Below are 23,701 nucleotides of genomic sequence, written 5' to 3' on the forward strand. Positions count from 1 at the left end.
TAAACTCTGGTTTGCCCCCCAGCTGCACTTGTGAGCTCTCTGCCTCTAGCAAACTTAAGAGTGCCTTTGAGGGGAGAGGGGTAACTTTCAATATGGCTTCACTGCCTCGTTTTTAGATCTGGTACATGAAGAGCAGGAATAAGTGTGTAAAGTCATGATTATTCTCCAGTACTCTCCAAGGTGCCATGAGGTGACCACACAGATTCACCTGGAAAACTGGTATAAGTGGGTGTGTTTACACATGTAATTACGTACACCTAAATTTAATGTTCCTTTGTTTAAGGAGCATTAAGGAGATTTAGACGCTTGTCTACATGTAGATATGTTAATGAGCATTAAGGCACTTTAACTTTAGGCTCGCATAGCTGTCGCATTAGCCCATGTGTAGTCACACTAATGCACCTTAACTTGGCGTGTATCCATTGATGCATACTGCGTTAATGTGCACTAATTGTCTATACATGGGCTAATGTGATTTAGCTATGCCATCTTAAATTTGATACTTACTTTAAGCAGGTATCAAATCTAGGTGGGATTAGCCTAAACTCACCATTTTTAAGGTGCATTAAGGGCACGCACATGTGGACACACACCCTTAATGCACCTTAAAAATGGTAATTTTAGGTTAATCCAGTTTAAAAGGGCCAGTGTAGACAAGCCCAGTGTGTTCTCCTCCAAGACCTTTGCTGCTGTTGCTTTAAAAGTTGTTCCAATACCTTCACCTGACAAAAATAAGCATGTATAGAATTTTTAATTCTCCTGATATTACCTTGCACTTTGTGTTTTCATTTATACTTCCAAAATGTGAGCAAAGCATGAAAGTAAGTAATCCATTTTGACCAGAGATAAAAGCCCTACATAAAGTTTTAGGCAGTAGAGAATCAAATGCTTGAAAGTCAGAGTCCTAAGAATACTGTAGTTGTGGGGCATCTGGATAGCGTCTTACAATGATGTTAATCAAAATTCCAAGGACCAACTCAAGTGTTTGTGTTCAGTATGAATACATGGGAGGGACACAAGAATTGCTGGGATTGTGAACACAGGAGTGTTGCTGATGCCTATAATCCAGCAAAGGTAAATGTATAATTATGTCATGCATGTAACAATACTACACTAGAGTAGATTTAAAAAAAATCTGATTTAAATTTAGAATTAAAAAAAATACACACACACACACACACACACGCCAAAAGAAAGAGAGAGAGAGAGAGAGAGAGAGAGAGAGAGAGAAAGAAAAAGAGAAAGAAAAGAAGCAAAAGCTGGTTTCAAGAAAGGGTATTAATCCATTGGACTGAAAGGTATCTTAGCCTGGCAAACTTCTTTCATTTTAATCTCAGAAAGCATCTAAATTAATATATGTTAAACGTGCCGAAACTAACACACATGCATGAACTTGTCTATGCTTATGAACTAAACAATTTTAAAAGAACACAGGCAAGGGGAGTAGCTGGAAAGTAAAGATACAGCCACACCCATCTTTGTAAAGCACTTAAAAGTAAGGCAAGAAATTCTGGAAGGTGGGAAATAAAGTGAATGTGTGACTATGAGCTATTGACCATGGTAATACTAATGTATGCATCATTAATGCATAGCAAGTGGTGGGCCAAGTCATCTTTCTCTCCCTGTGAGGAAACAAGACTCAGACAAATGACAATGACTAAATATCATTTGTTAATGATTATCATTAACTTTCATGGTGTTTCCTGATATTTTGAATGATTTCTACAGAAAGAGGCCTTGTGGCCAAGGTATGTGGAGTTTTGCAAGCTCAGGATTTTAGGCATCCATCATGCAATAAACAGCACAGCGAAGTATTTGAGATATGTATGTTATTTAATGTATTCAACACACTGCAGTGTAGAGCATGAAACACTCACTGGAAAAATTCTCATGAAAGTTTATGGAAGTTGAACTTGACCTCTGTAAAAAACAAGGGGTCTTTAGTACTTAAGAAGACCAGACCACATATATAGGTACCTAAATAAGGATATCTGTAACTGATGTTCCAGTCACTTACGTTTGAACATTTTGTCCTATTTTATCTGTTTTAAAAATTTAAATCAAAAGGTATTTTTCTTTCATGAAAGGTTTCTATCAACAGTATATAAACATACATATATTATAAATGTATACAAGTAAAAGAATGGAATTTATCTAAGTACATGCAAGTATATTTGGGGCATATCCATACCTGCCTTTTGGGGCAAACTGAAGGTCTGCCCTCAAAGGCACGCAGCCACGAGCCACACCTCCCCTTCTATAGTACCTTTATGATGTAGCATGCAGGAAACACAGCAGAGTGGGCCGATTGATTTCTGGAAGAACTAGATCAGGAACAGGAAACTCAAAAGAAATCCTTCTAGGGATCTCCCACACTTCTTTTCTTTCCATCTCTTCTGAATTCACTGCAGGGGGAGGAAACTAGTGGTTTACCTCTGGCCCCACAAAATTAGAATAGTTTCTAGGGTTACGATACACTGCTGCCCAAGAAAGAGGGTTGGCATTGTGGATGGTGGAATTGGGCTAGGGACAGACCTGGGAATGTCACTGAGAGAAGTTTGCCAGTACTGCAGATTCAGAAGTAAGTGCTATGTGAAATAACTAATAAAAAATATGTATTTGAAAATTTTCCTAATTACTTGTTTCACATAGTATATGAGTTATCATTCTATCTATGCAAGTTTCAAAGAAAAATGTTTTTTTTTTTTATTTTCTAGAAAATGTTGAGAACAATAAAACAGCATAATTAAAGCCCTTATTTATGTAGGTAAAATTTCACATAAATCCTTGTTTAATAAAACACAGAGGGTGTGTCTACGTGCGCATTTACGCCAGCTTAAATTTACTGCACAATAAGTTACCGCGTGGCAAGCAGGAATAGGCCAGCATCTACACATGCACGTGTTAAAGCTCATTAACGCTGTGTGCAGACTGACGCACATCTACATGTGCGTTACTATGCAGTAACTAATCGGGCATAAATTTGATCCCTACATGATGCAGGTATCAAACTTACACTCAAGTCAGTATAAGTTACCATATTTACTGCACAGCACGGGCATGCACATATAGATGTGTGCCCATACTGCGTAGTAATTTCAGTTACTGTGCAGTAAATGTGTGCTTGTTGAAGTGCCCAGAATCTGCTGTATTCCCATTGTATCAATGAAACAATACCAAGCCTAAATCTCTTCATTTTTACTTTAGTTGTTATTACTGTTATAGTAGTAGCTAGATGTTTCAATTAGGACTGAGGCCTTGATAATTTACAAAGATTATAAACATCTTTGTCCTGAAACTTTGATTAATCAAATTTAGGACCATAAGGGACTGTTAGATCATCTACTCTGACCTCCTGTATATTATGGGACATTTTATCCAGGTACCCAGTACTGAGTCCAGTCACTTGTCTTTGATTAAAGCATAGTTTGGGTTTGACAAAATAAAATATTTCAGAAAATCATTCAACCTTCTACCAAGAGGTAGAGTGAGACTCACCAATAATCCTTACTGTTACAAATTTATGCTAACATTTAATTTGAACGAGTCTAGCTTCAGCTTCCAGAAACTGGTTTTAAATTACCATTTTTTTCTGCTAAAATAAAGAGCCTTTTGTATCAAGTACTTTCTTCCCAAGAGAGTACTTCTGCACTGTAAACAAGGCACCTTTCAATTTTATTTTGATAAGTTACGTACATTGAGCTATTTACCGTAATGCATTTATTTTTTTCCCAGTTTTCAAATATTTTTGTGGCTATTCTTTTCTATACATTTTCAAAATGGGAATTCCAGTGTCATTTTCACAGAAAACATGTGGAGATAAAATCATTCCTCTGTTCCAATTTGCTGCTATCAAGTGTCACAGCTATTTTTGCCACAGCATTATTATGAAACTTTATGTGTTTTTGCTTGTAATTCCTTTCAGAATTACCACCTTCCGGGGATGGCTGGCCTACCTTTTTCTAAGATAGGTAACTTTACATTTGCCTGTATAAAAATAGTAGTTGTTTGAATGGGCCTATATTACCAAGAGATCCAGACTGTTATAACTGTCCTCTCCTTGTCTTTAATTCCCAGTCTTTCTGTTATTCACATATTTTAGCAGCAGCAATTTTATGCTTTGAGATCATTACCAAAAACATCAAATAATAATAGGTTTAGTATGGATCCCTGAGGAACACAACCAAATTTAACCCCAATTTGATGATGGATCCCCATTGACAACTACTTTGAAACCTGTTATTTAGCCAAATATCAAACCATTTAACATGTACTCTACCAATATACACTAGTGCTAATTTTTTAATCACCATGCCAAGCAGTATTAAGTCATATGCTTCAGAAATTTTTGTAGATTATATCTACAGAGTAAATTTGTCTTCGTAAAGAATGAAATCAAGTTTGCTTGGTAAGAACTATTTTCTATAAAACCACGTTGACTGCCATTAATTATACTACATCTTTTAATACTTCATCAATAATCCCCTTTTCAGCTATTCCACTATTATGTCCAGGATAGATGCTAGGCTAATCAGCATCCATGGCTCTGTACCACCCCTACACCAAGGCCCAAGCCTCACAGATGTTAATGGTCACACCAGCCCCATACTAGTCTCCTGAATCCTCCTTTGATCCCTCTGCTCTGGCTGCCTACACTGCCTTCATCCGGGGTGCCGAGCTCCTTGTAGCTGGCTCCCCTCTCGGGTATGGTCCCCACTCAGGACCTTTGGCCATACACAGGTCCTGGCCTCACCTCAAAGGCGAAGCGGGGTCCCAGGCCCACAACTCTGGGTGCCCCTTGCGGTGGGTGCCTGGCCCTTTTGGCCTTCTTGGCCCCAGCATGGACCAGTCGAGGGGGCACTCTACCTCCAGCCTCACTAGCCCTACACTCTCTCCGGGTCCCCCTTCCTGGATGTGGGGAACTGGGGTACCTCACACCACAACTGGTGCCCCAGGGTTTCACAGGGGACTCTTATTCCCCCCTGGGGCAGCAGGTTGTGGTGCTACTACGGATGTTACATTTGACCCACACTCTACCTCCCAGCAGTGCATGACTTACCGGGGTCAGGACTTGCCTCTCTCACTCTGGGGCTGAGACCCCCATTCACTCGGCCTCTGGCCCAAACCTTGGCCTCAGGTGTTCAAAGACTTCCTGGGCCTATTCGCCTTGCTTGGGTCTCCAAGTTGCCCCCGCCTCACTTGGGGGTCCAGATCTCTGACCTTTACAAGGGGCTACCCCCTCACTGGGGCTCCATAACTCTGCCCCTCACTTGGGGTGAGCACACTGCCCCTAACTTGAGGCTACTGATCTCCACCCCCTTCACTAGGGCTACCCCCTCACTGGGGTCCTAATTTCTGCTCCCTCTCCCTTGGGGCTCCAGACCGCCCCCTCACTGGGGGGCCACAGGGTTTACTCCCTGGTGGGATCAGGTAGCCACAGCCATGTCTGGCCCCATCTTTCCTTCTCAGGGTCTCACACCCCTACAGGGCTCAGGTGGCCACAGCCATGCCTAGCCCCAACTTTCCATCTCAGGTCTCATACTCCTGCAGGGCTCAGATGGCTACAGCCGTACCTGGCCCCCATCTTCTCCTCGGGGCTTGCATCCCTGCAACTACCTCTGATGGTACGCAAACCCACCCAAAGGTGAGGGCTAGGGTTAAGGCACCCCTACCCACCTTTCACCGGGGTGGTAACTGGCCTGGTATTTCCTGGGGGCTCCCACGCCACTGGGAGACCCACCAGGCCACCCACTCCCGGCAGGGTGCAGTTTTAGGTCATGCCCAGGACCAGGAGCCTCCTGACTATTCCCTACAGCTCCTCCCTTACCTCCAGATGATACCTGTAGCCAGGCAATGTTGTTGCCTGGCTTCCAGCAGCAAAACTGCCCTGTTTATATGGGCAGCCTTAGGTCCAAAATGGCTGCCTCCATCAGGCACCTGTCAGCTGCTGGCTTCAGGCCCTTAAAGTGGCAGGCACCTACAGTGCCCTGCCACACACACCATGAGATCTTTTAAAGGATGCTACAGGGTGCCGTGCAATATTAGAATTCTTAGCTGTGCAAAACACCTACACATTATTCACAAAATCAACCCAGAATTTTCAAATAGGAATACCCTTGTGTCAAAAACATTCTGCCTGTTGTGGTCCTTGCAAATTCTTTGCAATCATAGAATCATAGAAAGTTGGGGTTGGAAGAGACCTCAGGAGGTCATCTAGTCCAACCCCTGCTCAAAGCAGGACCATCCCCAACTAGATCATCCCAGCCAAGGCTTTGTCTAGCCAGGTTTTGAACACCTCCAAGGATCGAGCTTCCACCACCTCTCCGTAGAAGAATAGCTCTATTATTTTCCCATTAAAAAATGTGTGTGTCCCAGGGACAACGGGACTAGAGGGAGCCCCCCGGCCCAGGGCCAGGGGAAACACGCACTTATGCTCCGCAGGAGGGGGGAGCAGCGGCGGCGTGCAGGCCAGGGAACCACCCGCGCGGCTCGTTAGCCGCGCTTTCATACGGCTGGGGCGGAGCGACGTCAGAGAGAGGCGCCACTCAGGGGAAATAAAATGCGGCCCCGAAGACAGAGGGGGCGCGCGGCGGGAGGACATGGAACCCGGGAGGAAGCCCGGGAGCGGAACCAGGCCCCTGCAAGGGGCCTTTGCCTTGGGCCGAACAGGCTGCAGCCGCGCCAGGAGCGACGGAGACTGGGAGAGCCGCGCCGCCGTGGAAGAGTGGCGAAATTGATGGGGGGGCCGGCAGAAGCTCCGAGGAGGAGCCCAGAGAGAGGGCCAGCTGGAACCACCGGTGAGGTAACCGGGGACGAGTGGGCAGAGGCTCCGGGGAGGAGCCCAGAGCGGGAGCCGGCGGAAACTCCGGTGAGGGAACCGGACTGGAGCCGGTGGGAACTCCGGTGAGGGAACCGGACTGGAGCCGGCGGGAACTCCGGTGAGGGAACTGGGATAGAGCCGATGGGAATCCCGGTGAGGGAACCAGGGAAGACCAGGCAGAGACGCCGGCGGGGCGTCGGGGAAGAGGGCCGCAAGGGACAGAGAGGTCCCTCGACGCCCAGTCCTCGTTCGGGGACAAGGAACCGAAGATCCACGACCAAAGGAGGCATTGGCCGGAGTGTAGGGGAGGTCAGAGCCCCGTGTGAGCCTGCCCAGGGGCGCTTCAGCGCTGGAGGCTGCAGTGAGGGGGACCCCCCTGCTGCGGGCCCAGCTGCGACCGTGGTCAGCAAGTTCCGGGGATTCCCCAGCGAGAGCGGGGCAGGGCCGGTTAGCCACCCGCGCAACAGTTGCCCGAGAGCACCTTCTGGAGCAGAGGCGGGCACAACGTGGTGGCAGTGGTGGGATCATGGAGAACCCCGATCTGGCGACTTACGCCAACGTGCAGGCCCCGGCTATGGGCCCCGTTGATATTATCGGGCAGAACTTGCAACTGCTGACCCAGATTCTGGGCTCCCAGCAACAGATGTTGGACCAGGAACAAGAATGGCGCCAGCACAGCCTGGCATCCTTTAAGATGCCTAAGATGACTAAAGAGGATGACCCGGAGGCGTATATTGAGGCCTTTGAACGGCATGCCCTCGTGGCAGGGTTGGATAAGAGATACTGGGCGAGCCAGCTGGGGGCCTTAGTAGTGGGCAAGGCCCAAGCCACGTACCGGGCCCTGTCGAGGGAGGATGCCCTGGACTACGAGTCCATAAAGGAAGCCATCTTATATCGCTTAGAGATCACCCCCGAGCACTACCGGCTCCGATTCCGAGCTAAGAAGGGCCACGAGATAAGACAGCCGAGAGTGTTGTTACAACAGTTGCTCGACTTGCTGGATAAGTGGGTGAGCCCAGCGGGGCATGACCAAGAGGCACTAGTCGACCAGATCGTCCTGGAGCAGTTCCAGAATGACTTAGAGGAGCGGATGCAACGATGGGTCCGGCAGCATACCCCACAGACTTGTGAGGAAGCTCTGAGGTTGGCCGAAGCTTTCTCTGCCTCGGAGGCGTACTACCCCAGGAAGAGAAGGAGCCAGAGACCCTCGGTGGCAGCCCCACGAGAACCAAAGCGCAGGCATCTGCCCGACCGAGGGACTCCCAGGGATACGGTATGTTTCCAGTGCGGGCAGAAGGGCCATTTTTCCAGAGAATGCCCGTGGCAGGCCGCGGAACGGTGGGCCCCGGATAACCGAACAAAAGCCCCAGCGGAGCGGTGGCGAGGTCAAGGCCTCGGCGAGCCTATGCAGTTATGCGGTCGGCGGAGGGAACATGGCGTGGAAGTGCCCGGTTGTCACAGCGTGGGTGGAAGGCCGCCCCGTGCAAGGTACTTTGGATTCGGGATGTGCTCAATCCCTCGTCAGGGAAGATTTGATACCACCGTACGGTCGGGGGGCAGCTTCCCCCGTGAGAATTGCCTGCCTCCATGGGGATGCGAAGCGGACCGAGTGCCAATGGGTCCGCCTACAGGTAATGGAGCATCAGGGAGAACTCCTGGTGGGCGCGGTGCCCCGGTTAGCCTGTGAAATGCTCCTGGGGTGCGACTGGGCACCGACATACGATGTCCTAGACAGGGTAAGGGACGCAGAAGGGGACCAAAAAAGGATCCAGAGCCGAGAGGGCTGGTTGGGCGAGCTGGAAGAGGGCGAGGGGCCAACCGATGAGGCGAATATGTTGGACCTCGACAACCTCACGAGTAGTCTCCTGTTCCGTGACGCCCAGGAGAAGGATCCGGAGATTGGGACACTTCGAGAACAGGCCCAAGGTGCCCAGAGGGCCTCTATGTTGACACCGGAAGGACGAGCCCACTTTGAGGTAAGGGATCGACTCCTGTACCGCCTACAGGGGGACAGGGGCGAGGAAGTTGAGAGCCCGCAGCTAGTGGTGCCCGCCCAATTCCGCCAAGCTATTTGGCAGTTGGTGCGTGCAAGCCCCGCAGGGGGGCATCTGGGCCGAGATAAAACCCTTGCGAAGGTGAACAGATGGTTTTTTTGGCCCAGGATGAGGGAGGAAGTAGCCCGCCGGTGTGCGGCCTGCCCCATTTGTCAAAAGACGAGAACTGAACGCCCTCCTCGGGCCCCCCTCCAATCCATGCCTGTCATTACCACCCTGTTCGCGAGGATTGCATTAGATGTCGTGGGCCCTGTGCCCCGCAGTAGCTCGGGTCACCGATATATTCTAGTTATCGTGGACTATGCCACTCGGTACCCGGAGGCAACCCCCCTGCGAACGGTAACGGCACCGTGTATCGCGGAGGAACTAATAAATTGCATAGCCCGAGTGGGGATCCCACAAGAAATCCTGACAGACCAAGGGAAAAATTTCATTTCTGGGGTTTTAAGATCGGTATGCCGGACCCTTCAGATAAAGCAGCTCCGCACCTCGGTCTACTATCCTCAGACCAACGGGCTGGTAGAACGCCTTAACGGGACCATAAAACGGGCATTGCGCTGGTGCATACAGGGGGATCCCCGGAAATGGAACCTCCTCCTCCCCCTAATACTATTCACTCTCAGGGACACCCTCCAAGAATCCACAAAGTTCTCACCATTCGAGCTGGTATTGGGGCATCGCCCACGGGGCCTATTACAGGTCCTAAGAGAAGAATGGGCGCGAGGAGAAGGACCCTCCCAGGAGCCAAAGACATACCAGCAGATGTTCCAACAGAGGATCAGATTGGCCCGAGATCTGGCCCACGAGAACGTCAGGGAAGCCCAAGCCCGCCAAAAGGGCCAGTACGATCGCCGGGCCAAGGAGCGAGAATTTGAACCGGGGCAGAGGGTCCTGGTATTGCTCCCCATGTCCACCAGTAAGCTCCTAACGCAGTGGCAAGGGCCGTTCAAGATCCTCTGCCGGGTGGGGCCCGTAGATTATGAGGTTCACAGACCCGGACACCTCCGGGAGAAGCAGATCTATCACGTGAACCTCCTGCAGGAATGGCAGGATCCCGAGGGATGGGCAGCCTTTTCCGAGGCTGAGGACAAAGAACTAGGACCCCAAGGGCCGGAGAGAGGGATGGAGCCCGCTTCAGAAAATACCCCAGTCAGGCTGGGGGAGGAACTAACTCTGGCACAACAGCGAGAGGCCCGAACCCTGATAGATGAATTCAGAGGGGTCTTTCGTGAAGAGCCCGGCTGGGTTCGGAATACATGCCACGCCATCAAAACACCCCCTGGGGCAATAGTGAGGGAGAGATGGCGGCCCATTCCCCACCATCTCCAGGAAATGGTCTGCAAAGAAGTTGAGTCCATGTTGCAACTAGGAGTTATCCGGCCTTCCAGAAGTCCCTGGAGAAGCCCATTGGTACCTGTGCGTAAGCCAGACGGATCATTAAGACTGTGCGTGGACTACCGGCGCTTGAATGCCATAGCGGTCTTTGATGCGTTCCCCATGCCCCATGTGGCAGAGCTGGTAGAAAGGATAGGAGATGCGCGGTATATATCGACCCTTGACATGGCCAAGGGATATTGGCAGATTCTAGTAGCCAAGAGAGACCGGCAGAAGATGGCATTCGGCACCCCGTGGGGGCTGTACGAATTTGTTAGGATGCCTTTTGGATTGCACGGCGCCGCTGCAACATTCCAACGTTTGATGGATCAAATCCTGGCGCCCCACACCGAATATGCAGCCGCGTATATAGATGACATCATCATATACACCTGGACTTGGGAACAACACCTGGGAGCCCTTTGGGCCGTCCTCGCAGAGCTGAGACGCGTCGGCCTAACCGCAAATCCTCGAAAGTGCGCTTTTGCGCAGAAAGAAACAAAATATTTGGGATTCTTGGTCGGCAGGGGCACAATTAAACCTTTGGCCAACAAAGTAGAAATTATCCGAAACTTTACGGCCCCATAAGATTGTCGCCAGTTACGGTCCTTCCTGGGACTAACCAACTATTATAGGCGATTTGTGCCCCATTTTGCAGAATTAGCAGCACCCCTGTCGGGGGCTCTCAAAGGGCGGAAAACGGGACTAGTCAGGTGGTCGGAGGAGATGATACAAAGTTTTGAAAAGTTGAAGAGGGCATTATGCGAAGACGTCATAATTCATACCCCTGACTTCCAAAAACCCTTTATCTTGCAGACAGACGCCTCGGAGACGGCGGTGGGTGCAGTCCTCACCCAAGAAGAGCGGGGGGGCGAAAGACCTGTGGCATATGCGAGCCGCAAGCTACTACCGGCAGAAAAAAGGTACGCCACTATTGAGCGTGAGTGCCTGAGAATTCGGTGGGCGGTGGATTACTTCAGGTACTACCTGATAGGCAGAGAATTTACACTAGTGACGGACCACGCCCCACTGAAGTGGCTAAGTACAGCCAAGTCCGATAATGCTCGGATCACCCGGTGGGCATTAGCGCTCCAACCGTATAAGTTCCGCGTCACATACCGACCCGGGAAAACCAACACCGTGGCGGACTTCTTGTCTAGGTGTGGAAATGAAGACCAGGCCGGGGACCAAAAGGATCCGGGGAAAGGGTGGACCGACCCTACAGGTACGACCCGCAGGGGAAACAAAGCAGCGCCCCAAGGCATCTTAAGGGGGGGTTATGTCCCAGGGACAATGGGACTAGAGGGAGCCCCTGGCCCAGGGCCAGGGGAAACACGCACTTATGCTCCGCAGGAGGGGGGAGCAGCGGCGGCGTGCAGGCCGGGGAACCACCCACGCGGCTCATTAGCCGCGCTTTCATACGGCTGGGGCGGAGCGACGTCAGAGAGAGGCGCCACTCAGGGGAAATAAAACGCGGCCCCGAAGACAGAGGGGGCGCGCGGCGGGAGGACGTGGAACCCGGGAGGAAGCCCAGGAGTAGAACCAGGCCCCTGCAAGGGGCCTTTGCCGTGGGCCGAACAGGCTGCAGCCGCGCCGGGAGCGACGGAGGCTGGGAGAGCCGCGCTGCCGTGGAAGAGCGGTGAAATTGACAGGGGGGCCAGCAGAAGCTCCGAGGAGGAGCCCAGAGAGAGGGCCAGTTGGAACCACCGGTGAGGTAACCGGGGACGAGTGGGCAGAGGCTCCGGGGAGGAGCCCAGAGCGGGAGCTGGCGGAAACTCCGGTGAGGGAACTGGACTGGAGCTGGCTGGAACTCCGGTGAGGGAACCGGGATAGAGCCGGTGGGAATCCCAGTGAGGGAACCAGGGAAGACCAGGCAGAGATGCCGGCGGGGTGTCAGGGAAGAGGGCCACAAGGGGCAGAGAGGCCCCTCGATGCCCAGTCCTCGTTCGGGGACAAGGAACCAAAGGTCCACGACCAAAGGAGGCATTGGCTGGGGTGTAGGGGAGGTCGGAGCCCCGTGTGAGCCTGCCCAGGGGCGCTTTGGTGCTGGAGGCCGCAATGAGGGGGACCCCCCTGCTGCGGGCCCAGCCGTGACCGCGGTTGGCGAGTTCCGGGGATTCCCCAGCGAGAGCGGGGCAGGCCCGGTTAGCCACCCGCGCAAGAGTTGCCCGAGAGCACCTTCTGGAGCAGAGGCGGGCACAGTGTGAAAGTGAAGAACTGGTATTTTTTGACTGGTGCCAGGGGTTTAACAAAGTTGAGAATCACTGAATTAGGATTATGCACAATTTGAAGAACCTAGCTCCTTTTCAGAACCTGAATGACAGAATTTGGGTTTCACAGTTGTTGATTCTGTCTCTCCTTTCTTTTCTCTTACCTTAACATTACTTTGCTTCATAGGGAAAATATAGAGAAATAGAACTGAAGGGGACCTCAAAAGATTATCTACAACCCATGCTCATTGCAAGGTCATTTCTGTCTAAACCCATCCCAGCCAGACAAATATTTACCTAATCTGTACTTAAAAACTACCAGTAACAGACTGTCTATGACCCCTTCCAGTATGTACTTTTCTCTTAATAATCAGTTCTCTATTGGAATTTAAAACTGTTATGTCTTGCCTGTCATCAGTGGACACAGAGAACACCTGAATGGCAAAAAACCTTTTTTGTACTGGAAGACTGTTATCAAACCCTCCTCATTTTTCTCTTCTCTAAACTAAAATGTACCAGTTCTTACAACCTTTCTTCATATGCTTTGTTCAAAGATATTTAACATTTTTGTTGCTTTCCTCTCAACTCTTTCCAGTTTGCCCATATCTTTCTTAAAATGTGATGCCCAAAGCTGGGTGCAATCTTCTATGTGAGCAGTGAAAGAATCACTTCCCATTACTTCTATACAACTCCCGTATTAATATATATCAATAAGGTAAAATAATATTACACTGTTTATTTATATTCAGCTTGTAATCCACTATGACCCTAACTCTTTTTCTGCAGTACAGCAGCCTAACCAGCCATTCCCCATATAGTATTGTATATGTTTTTTCCTAAACATAGTAGTTTTGAATGTCATCCTATTTCACACCATTTTTCCAACTCATAAAGGCCATTTTGAATCCTAATCCTCTCCTCTTAAATTGCCTACTGCTCAACCAGCTTGGTGCCATTTGCAGCTGAAAGTGTACACTCAGTTCCACTCTCAGGCATCTTGTTCAGAAGTTTGATAAAGCAGTCTAACTTAAATTGCTTAAGTGTGATACCACATTGATTCAGGTCTATCTTAGACCAGGTTACGCCATTTTTAAACCAGTCTATGTATGCTAAACTTCTGTTCGGGTAGGGGTGTAGACTGGCTCTGATCACTTATACCAGTTTATGTGTAATGGTTGTACCTGGCCTAAGTATTGATAAAAGAACTAAAAAGTACCAGACTCAGCACAAACCTTTGCTGAATTCCACTTCATACCACTTTTCTAACCATCAGGAGAGACTTCTAACATTATTACTTTCTCACTACTACAGAGATCCTCTCTATTTCCTATGTCCTATTACTGCCTACTTCCTATGTCCTATTCCTATTTAAGGAAAAATTTCAGAGTTCTTTGGGTTTATGCTGTTTACGGGTTGGATGACATATTAAATCACATTTGTTTTAAAACATCCTCTTGATAAGTATCCTTGAGCGAACATATTTATATGATGTTGAGTACAAGGAGAAGAGGAGATTTGTATTGATTGCCAAATACAACAGGAACCTGTTTGATTTCATGAAGAAATCTTGCCAAATGATTCTCAAGTAGCATGCTTCTCAAGAACTTTGTGTACGCCAGTTTATCACATTCATCTGTAGCGTGATTTAAATAGTGTTGATTTAACATTGCTTTGAGAATCAAATGATCTTATCAACTTTATGTTGTTTCCATATATGAATAAATCCAACTACTGCATATAACTAATTAGTACTGTGATGTATAGTAGTACCATCCCCTCTACTAAATATAGTAGCAATGTCATTTGACAGATTTGCCAGTACTCTTTTCCTTGTCTCTGTAATTCAATCTGCTATCCTTCTGGTATTTGCTTTTCATAACATCTAAGTGTAATGTTTTCAGGATAGAATCAAATAGTTTTTCCTTGTTTATATGAAAACAGAAGGTGTGAACTCATATATTACTGTTTGATTCATGGCTCTTTTGGTTACGTTAAATCTAAAAGATATTGCTACAGTAAAAATATGGTTTAAATAATCCCTTCATATAGAAAAAAAATCATAGGAAAAAAAAAACACACTACCTTGGTGTGCTCTGTATAGTTTACCTTGATTGCATGGAACACCAACATACATTTTTCACTGCAGTGAAAGGTTTTGATAGGTTTACTTTCTAAGAAGCTACATTTGTGAATATTGTTTTTATATATAGTGCTTTTCATAGTAATGTGTGCTGAACTCTTTCAGAAAACACTTATAGAAAAACACAGGAATTCTTATGCCTGATTCTTTTCAGAAGGGAACCTAGAGATTACTTCCACAATTTAATGATGTGCATCAAGAGCATAGGAATATTTTCCTACAAACTGATTTGTCTCATGCAGTAGAAACGTACCCAAATGTGCTTGGATAAGTTCAAATTAAATCAATGTGGATAAATATCAGATCAAATTACAATGATGTGATATTATGTCCTTGACATGCAACTTTTGTAATAAAAGGTCTCAATTTATCGGAATAAATTCTATTCTCTCTCTCTCTCTATGTATATTGAAGTGCCTTTAGCCTCTGTTCTGATCTGGCATATTTTTCTTCTTTATTTTTTGCTGTGACCTTCTAGCACAGTAGGGGGGCAACCTTTTTGGCAGTCATGCAACAAACTATCTTGTACCTTCCCCAAATACCATTCCAGTCCCCTTTCCCCTGTCTGATCCAGCCCTATGCTCCCTGCCTAATCAGCTGTTCTGCTTTTTGCCTCCTGCCCTATCCACTACTGTGCTGTCTGTCCCTTTCCTGATCTGCTGTATGCCACACTGTAACCAGTTGGGATCCTAGGCGCAGCTGTGATGCCCTCTGATGGCCCCGTAACCCATACCCCACTCTCACCTCTAGGTAACTCTCCCCTCTATCTCACCCGCCATGCCTTGATGTACTTATTGGGTTGAAAGGGAGGCTGTCTCAAGAATCCTAGAGTGAGCCTTACTTTGTTCAGTAGATGGTAGGTCCCTCCTGGGCACCACTGGCCTCAATCCACCCTTCAGCTGTTTGGTCACTCTCAGCCTGCCCATGTCCCTGGGGCACCTTACAAACCTGTAACGATGACAATGTGTCAATATCATTGATGATATTTGTAATTCACAGAAAAATACTAATCAAATTTGAACTAGGATTTCTACTTTTGTGGGAGAAAAACTAAATGTCTTCTCTGTTTCATTCTAGAGGTACTAAGAGAGTTGCAGGATGGACCTCTCTGTCATGCCTCAGCAAATAAGAAAACTATTACATCTGTTTTTAGGGGAGATTGGTAATACAGGACGCCAATTTTGGGGTTAATCCCAGCCTCAGAAAAGCAAATCTTTGTCATGGTACTTCTATGACTTTAATCCTTCTGGGTTTTGGGTGACATTTTTGACAAAATTGTGAAGAAACAAGTTTAATATCATTCAAGGTTATAGAAAACCTTATTTCCCTTTTTTCAAGTCAGCATTTACCAAATCAGAGCTATTCTTTTTGATTCAAAACTTCCTTCTAGTAGTGAGCACATATCAGGATTCTTTTGAATATGATAGAAATTAAAAATCTTGAATGATGTATTTAAGTATGTAAATCATACAAGATCATAGAATCATAGAAAAATTGAGTTGGAAGGGACCTCAGGAGGTAATCTAGTCTGACCCCCTGCTCAAAACAGGACTGTCCCCAACTGGATCATTCCACCCATGGCTTTGTCAAGCTGGGCCTTAAAAATCTCCAAGGATGGAGATTCCACCACCTCTCTGGGTAACCTTTTCCGATGCTTTTCCACCCTCCTAGTGAGAAAGTTTCTCTTAATATCCAACTTCCTGCTGCAGGTTAAGACCATTGCTCCTTGTTCTGTCATCTGTCACCACTGAGTCTAGCTCCATCCTGTTTGGAACCACCCTCCAGGTAGTTAAAGGCTGCTATTAAAGCTCCTCTCAGTCTTCTCTTCTGCAGAATAAATAATACCAGGTCCCTCAGCCTCTCCTCATAAGTCATGTGCCCTAGTCCCCAAACCATTTTTGTTACCTTCCGCTGGACTCTCTCCAATTTGTCTGCATCAAACCTCAAAGACGGAGGTGAGGCTAATGTCTGGGAGTCAAACTGGGAATGGAATGTGTCCCAGAAACTCATAATTCAGGGATACTTTTTGATCCCTGCTTGCTTTTAGATTTTCAGGTGGTAGCAGCAACCAAAACACTTTGTTTTTCAGCTGTGTTATTTACTTTTGTTGTATACCTTTCCACAGTTATTCATGCTCTCATAGTTTCCTAACTGGATTATAGCTATAGCTACCCTTGAACATGGCTCAGATGCTACAGCTAATACAGAGGATTGCTCACCTGCTTGATAATATTAACCATAGGATGCATTCTAATTCCTGGACTGCACTGAGTTCCTGTTTCCATCCCAGTGACACAGTTCTGTGAAACCCTAAATAGTGGGATGCTGGCTACCTGAAAAAACTGTTCCCCTACTCTAATTGCTACCTGTGAACTAGGAAACGTCTGATATCTAGGACTGGATACAGGTATTTTAAAGAGTTTCTTTCATTCCAGTATTCACTTTTCCAACTGGTCCTGTGTATTCTCAATAAGTTGGCCTTTCATGAATGATGTCAAGTTTATCCAGACCTTTTCTCAGGACCTTACCTTACGGGGGCATTATGTATAGTGGTTAGATACAACAACTGTATTTTAAAATCTAGATAAAAGCAATGTATTTCAAATTTTATAAATAAAATATGCAGTATTCCTTTAAAATAACATGTAATTAGATTTTCTTTTATATTTTGAAAGCATACATTTTAAATTATTTTGGCAAAAAGCCACTATCTAGATTTTGAATGCATGAGCACAATGAAGCATATACCTGTAATGATCTCATATTTCCAAAAGAATCAAGTGAAAATCAAGTTTTGCTATGATGAAAGGCATGTTCACACCTTAAACAGTGCACCTTTTAATTGTGATTTATAATTATTTTTATATTAGCACGTTGATGTAAATCACTGAATAAGAACAAGAAAAGCAAGTCAAATTATGTTAGCGTATAATGTTTTAGATATAAACACATTATATAAACATATATTTCACAGTTAGAGTGGCCAAGGTCTGGAACGGGCTCCCAAGGGAGGTGGTGCTCTCCCCTACCCTGGGAGTCTTCAAGAGGAGGTTAGATAAGCATCTATCTGGGGTAATCTAGACCCAGCACTCTTTCCTGCCTATGCAGGGGGTTGGACTCGATGATCTATTGAGGTCCCTTCCGACCCTAACATCTATGAACCTATAAGATATAACTTAAAATGTAAATAAAGCACAATTTTTAAAAATTATTGTGAAATATGAAATTTTATATACTTTTTGGATGGGTTTTTGATTTGCCAAAGCAAACATTATAAAGGTATCGGGCCATATTCTTCAGTCTTATTCAAGGCAAGTTCATGTAGGAATGAGTAATGTCTGAAGCTTTAGGCCTTTAGACTTTAATTATTCCTGCAATTAAATACAAGCTCCATGCCATCCCTTTTGATGGATGAACAATTAAGGAAGGCAGAGATTTAAGTGCTAGTAGTTTTTTAGGTAGGGTCATTCTTGCTTATTGTTTATGCACCTTTTATATGGCATCTGTATGCCTGACCTAAATGAAGAAAATCTTACATATTAACTCCCCACAATAAATAGAATAACTAATGATCTGATGCTTAACAAAAAATGTGTGTCTTGACCCATATTCTGAAGATTAGTCAATATGGGTGTGGTAGTCCACCAAAGGAGCATGTTTCAGAGCTAGTGTCCCTGCACTGCAAACACTTAGTTTAGGACCTGCTTACTAGAGTAATGGACTGCACAAAACACCTCTGGAAAGCAGAAGAAAAGATGACTTCTGTGCTTTTTCAGTAGGTCCTTGATGGTGTGTTGGTCTAAGCAACTTTAAGCATCCAGGATGCAGAATTAGATCATGTCTGATGGAGCCTATGGATTAAGAGATTATGGGTGAAGAACAGGAAACATCCCCTTTTCCAATTTTATGTCCTTCTATGCCACCAGCAAGTAGGAAGTAGTGTAGGAGTTGAACCACTGGCCTTATATATATTCAGGTGACTCGTCATGGGCAACTGGTGCTACCTTAGTTAGGGGGGGCATGTGCTTCCCCAGCAACCAATCAGCGACCAGGGGAGGTGTCCTCCCACAGCCGATCCCACTGACTGGATGGGGGGATATCCCCATGGCTGCTTGCAAGGTGACCAATCGCTGTGGCCACTTCTGGAAGTGGCTGCAGCCACTTCTGGGAGTGCCACAGTGCTTGCACTCTTTGGCTGGTGCTTGCAGGGGGGGGCACCGGCACTCCTGCCTGCCCCTCTGCCCGTTGCCTGAGTGGGGAGCATGGCTTGACAGAAGGTGCACCAGTGCTCTCAGGGGATGCACGTGCACCCCCGTATACTCCCTACATGTCACCACTGTGACTTGTCTTGCACTGAGGTGGGCTTTTTGTTGCTATTTACAGGGGCTCTGTGACCAGAAAACATGGAACAAAACACCATAGCTTGTCCTACATTTTGAGTTCCTGCCTCCAGCCCTCAAGAACACATATCAGGTAATTTTCAACATAAGTATGCCAACTGATCAAAGCTATTGCAATGGTGCATACGTACAAAGGCAACCCCTAAAGTAGACAGATATTAGGTCTGTGCGAAGCGGCTAGTATTTGCTTCAGATTTGGATTTGGCCAATTCGGGGTACAGTGATTCGATTCACTCACTGGCTGCTGCCAGGTGGAGGGGGGGGGCAATTCCCACTGTCCCACTGCCATGTGGGGGGCTCTGCCATGAGCCACCCGACCCCTGCCCACTCTCCCAGCCCCTCCAATGGCTGCCCTGCCCAGCCCCAGCTCCCAGCTCTTTGAAAAAAAAAGCCCCCACTCACTGGCTCCTGCCAGGTGTGGAGGGAGGGTGTGATCCCCACTGCCCCGCATTGTGTGGGGGGCTCTGCCATGAGCCCCCAGAAGCCCCGAAGCTGCTGCAGCAGCCTGTGAGTCCAGAGTTTTGGGTTTTTTTCTTTTTTTTAAAAAGCTGGGAGATGGGGCAAGTGGGGCAGCCATGGCGGGGAGGGGCTGGGGGAGTGAGTGGGGTCAGGCAGTATGAGGCAGTAGGGATTGCCCCCCCCCCCCCCCCCCCGGCAGGAGTTGGTGAGTAGGGCCTTTTTTTTAAAGAGCCAGGAGCTGGGGCTTGGCAGGGCAGCCATGTCGAGGGGGAGGGCACTGGGAGAGTGGGTGAGGGTCAGGGGAGCTCAGGGTGGTTGGGGGAGCAGGCAGGAAATGGGGTCTGGCAGGGGTCCCCCCATGGTCCCCTCCCCACTCCTCCAGTCCCCCCTCCCCCGCCCACTACTTATCAGCATGGAGTCTAGGTCCAGCTCCCTGCGGCAGCCACCGGGGACTGCCCCAATCTGTGAAGCCTTCTGAATCTTTTCCGAATTGATTCGGAGAGCTTTAAATTGATTTGGGCCTTTTAATTGGTCCCTGATTCGATTCGGAGATTTGGCTGCCAAATTGGGCTGAATCTCCTCTGAATCGAATCAGCACTCAAAGCTGCACACAGCCCTACCAGATATTCAATAATATAGGCCTTTACTGGTTAAAAGCAAAGCCTTAAAGTATGCTTGGAATTAGCTAGAAGCAAGTGCATTAAAATGGCCAGGTATTTCATGTAATCTCGCTAACCAATAGGGCTATGAGAGGCTTTGGACAGATCTTCGGATCTGGAAAAGCTTTGGACACTGAACTGTCCGAAGCAGCATGTCCAGATTAAAGCGCTGGCTTTGCTAGGCTTTCTGAAGTGGTTCGGAGCTCCCGAAGCGCTTTGGAAAAGCTTCGGAGCTGCTTCAGAGATCCAGCCATAGTGTATAATGGGGAATCAATGACATATATATAACTTTGTTGTGTTTTGTCTGATTTAGATGAAATTTGCAGAGATTGTAGTCTCTGCAGAGAGCATGAATCCTGCCAAGTTTCAAGAAGATCAGTGCAGGGGTTCGGAGGGAATTGCACCCCAAATTCGTAAAAGCAAAACTGATGTCATGAGTATGTGTTACATCACGGGGGGGGGGGGGGTAAAAACTACAGGTATAGTAGCCCCTTGTGAGGCCACCAAGCTTGCCAAGTTTCAAGAATATCGGTGCAGGGGTTTGAGGGGAACTGCACCTCAAGCTGCGGACAAGCAAAACTTGTCACATGGGTGACAGTGTGTGTGTTAAGGCACAGCAGAGTGAAGGCTGCAGGGATAGAAGCCCCTGCTGAGGCCATGATGCCTGCCAGCTGTCTAGGTGATTGGTGCAGGGGTTCTGGGGCCCTGAACCTCTAGCTGCTGACAGACAAAACTCGTGACATGGGTACTTCTGAGACTGACAGTCTCTGTCTTGGGGCGTGGGAGACACCATGGCAGGCCCGGCTGCTAAGCTGTTGTGTTACCATTTACCAATCAATCATGATTGAGTCAGGGACCAGCTCAATACACAGTACCTAGCAAATGTAGCCAGTTAATTACCCCAATTAACACCTAAAAAAGCAGAGACTAAGGAGAGGAAATAATCAATACAGACAATCAACTGCCCCAAGACAGAGACAGTCAGTTGCACAAGCACCCATGTCATGAGTTTTGCCTGTCGGCAGCTAGAGATGCAAGGCCCCAGAACCCCTGCACCAATCTCCTCAACAGCTGGCAGGCATCATGGCCTCAGCAGGGGCTACTATCCCTGCAGCCTTCACTCTGCTGTGCCTTAACACACACAGTGTCACCCATGTCACCAGTTTTGCTTGTCTGCAGCTTGAGGTGCAGTTCCCCCCAAACCCCTGCACTGATCTTGAAACTTGGCAGGCTTTTTGGTCTCACCAGCAGCTACCATCCCTGCAGTTTTGACCCCCGTGTTGTAACACATAAATGTGACATGAGTTTTGCTTTCAAGAATTTGGGGTACAGTTCCCCCAAAACCCCTGCACTGATCTTCTTGAAACTTGGCAGGCTTTGTAGCTTCACCAGGAGCCACCACCCTGGCAGTTTTCACCCCACTGTGTTATAACACATATACGTGACATGAGTTTTGCTTTCAAGAATTTGTGGTACAGTTCCCCCCAAACCCCTTCACCGACCTCCTTGAAACTTGGCAGACTGCATGCTCTCAGCAGGGACTACAAAATCATACAAAAAACAACAAAGTTATAGATATTTCATTGATTCCGAGGTGGCTCCAAAGCTTTGGAGCCAATTTGGCCAGATCGAAGCAGAAACCCGGTCCAGAGCTCCAGATCGGATCTCTGGCATCAGAAGTGGCCAAATCTGAAGCTATCAAACAGGTGAACAATCCCATTTTCAACTAGCTGAAGCTTCAGAGAAATTTTCAATGGTAGCTACATCCAGGTAGTGCTTTCTCCAGATGCCAAAGACATCAGTGTTTACAGCAAGTTCTGAATGAACAAGGAAAAGAAGATGCCCTAAAATATTCCCATTTTTACTCCTGTGAAATTTCTATTGAGATTAATGGAAGTTTTGCAAAAATGGTTACGGCATTTATGACTGAAGTGAACTGCTAAAACACCTCTTCTTTTAATGTAGTTACTTTTATTAGTGTGCTCTGGTTTGCAGTTTGCAAAATAGGATGTATTTTGAAATTGTACTAAAACTAACATTATAAATACTGCTGAAATTTAGGATTTTTTAGTTAATTTTATGTGCACATATGTTACATACATGTAACAGAGCAATTATACTTTGAATATGTATTTATTGCAGTGCCAAGAATTCTGAGAATGTTGTTTGGTATTTTCTAAAACTTCTCACAGACTAGAGTAAAAATATACTCTAGTCCATATATATAGAGTATATTTTTACTCTAGTCTTTGAGAAGATTTAGAAAATACCAAACAACATTCCCAGATTTCTTGGCACTGCAATATATATATGGACATACATACACAATGAAAATAATCTATGAATCTATTATTGAACATTTAACAAATTAAGACTTGAATTATTGTTTTGAGTTTATCTATCTATACAGTTACAAGTATGTGTTCAGTGGAGTGGAATGCTAGGATTAGAACTTTTATAAAAGTTTGGAAGCAACTGAGACTGGGCAGATGGAGATGATGGAGGAGTGTTGAAAATGGGGAAGGAAAAGAATAAATAACATATAGTGATAGCATCAGGCTCTACAGAGAAGAGAAATAGGAGATAGTCCTGCACTAGTAACTTTTCATTACAGACTAAATTTAAAATGAGAAGTATCATGAAGGAACTGAAGGGAAAATGAGCTGAAGGAAGAAAAAAATAAAAGAAAAAGGAAACAAAATAAAAAGCCCAAAGAGCAAGGAATACACTGACAGGCAAAAAAAAAAAACCCCACCAAAAACTGGCAGAACAAGAAAAACATTCTATGGCAGCTGCCTTAAGCTGTGAACAAGCTCTTAGTCATCTCATACAATGCTGCCTACTAGTTAAGTATCAAAATAAAAGCTCTGGGTTCAATGTACAAGACAACAGGTACTACAATATTTTTGTAACATGAAGTTTCAGGATTTTAACCATTTAATCACAATACAGTATGAATCATCCAATTAAATTTAACCAAATTGCTATGCTGACACCTAAGTATTTGAAAGTGCAATCACCTATTGCAAAGAACTTACTAATATAAGTACTTGTTCTAAGAAATGTTTGCAGGTTTGGGCTCAAATTAGACAAACAGCCAAACAGCCTGACATTTTATTATTTTGATGGTGGGACAGGACCTGGTATTATTTCAACAGTCATTGTGGTACTCCAACTCATTTTAACAGTCACTGCACAGTCAACAGTAGCTTTGCCAGAAGCCATAAGCATGGGTTAACACACAGGTGTGCTACTCCATGAAAAGTCACAGTGTGCCTTCAACTTTGTCTCTGCTGCAGAAGGGATACATTCTGCACACACCTAAAACTTGGTGGAGTGTATGTTCCTTGGCCTATCTAACACAGGAATTGCTATGGATCAGAGATGTAATGGTGCAGCTAGACAAGGTTCTTTGGGTAAATGTGATATAGTTGGAAAAATAGTTGGAAAAAATTGTTCTTCGCAAGCTTTTGGGCACAAACAACCTTCTTCAGGTATTGGAGAGAGTCTGTTGTTGGCCTGGGTGCTTTCCTAGGTAGAGTAGAAGCCATATTGGGTAGAAGCCTGAAGAAGGGTGTTTGTGCC

At 46.5% G+C, this 23,701-nt stretch overlaps 1 long non-coding RNA gene across 3 annotated transcripts in view; it reads right to left on the bottom strand.

Annotated features, from left to right (window-relative positions):
* The window catches only part of LOC109285966 (uncharacterized), a 106,300-nt gene that overhangs the window by 77,485 nt on the left and 5,114 nt on the right, over window positions 1-23,701 (bottom strand). Inside the window, exons 2-4 of one of the 3 annotated variants that reach the window (XR_002093875.2) lie at window positions 15,440-15,546; window positions 2,267-2,405; window positions 1,815-1,920 (exon numbers count right to left, since the gene is read on the bottom strand). This is a non-coding gene — a long non-coding RNA (uncharacterized LOC109285966). Of the gene's footprint in view, window positions 1-1,814; window positions 2,406-15,439; window positions 15,547-23,701 lie in introns of those variants that run through there. The other 2 variants (XR_002093876.2, XR_002093874.2) reach the window with 2 other exon arrangements.

The sequence above is a fragment of the Alligator mississippiensis genome, chromosome 3 (genome assembly GCF_030867095.1).
Source record: "Alligator mississippiensis isolate rAllMis1 chromosome 3, rAllMis1, whole genome shotgun sequence".
In the NCBI taxonomy this organism is placed as follows: domain Eukaryota; kingdom Metazoa; phylum Chordata; order Crocodylia; family Alligatoridae; genus Alligator; species Alligator mississippiensis.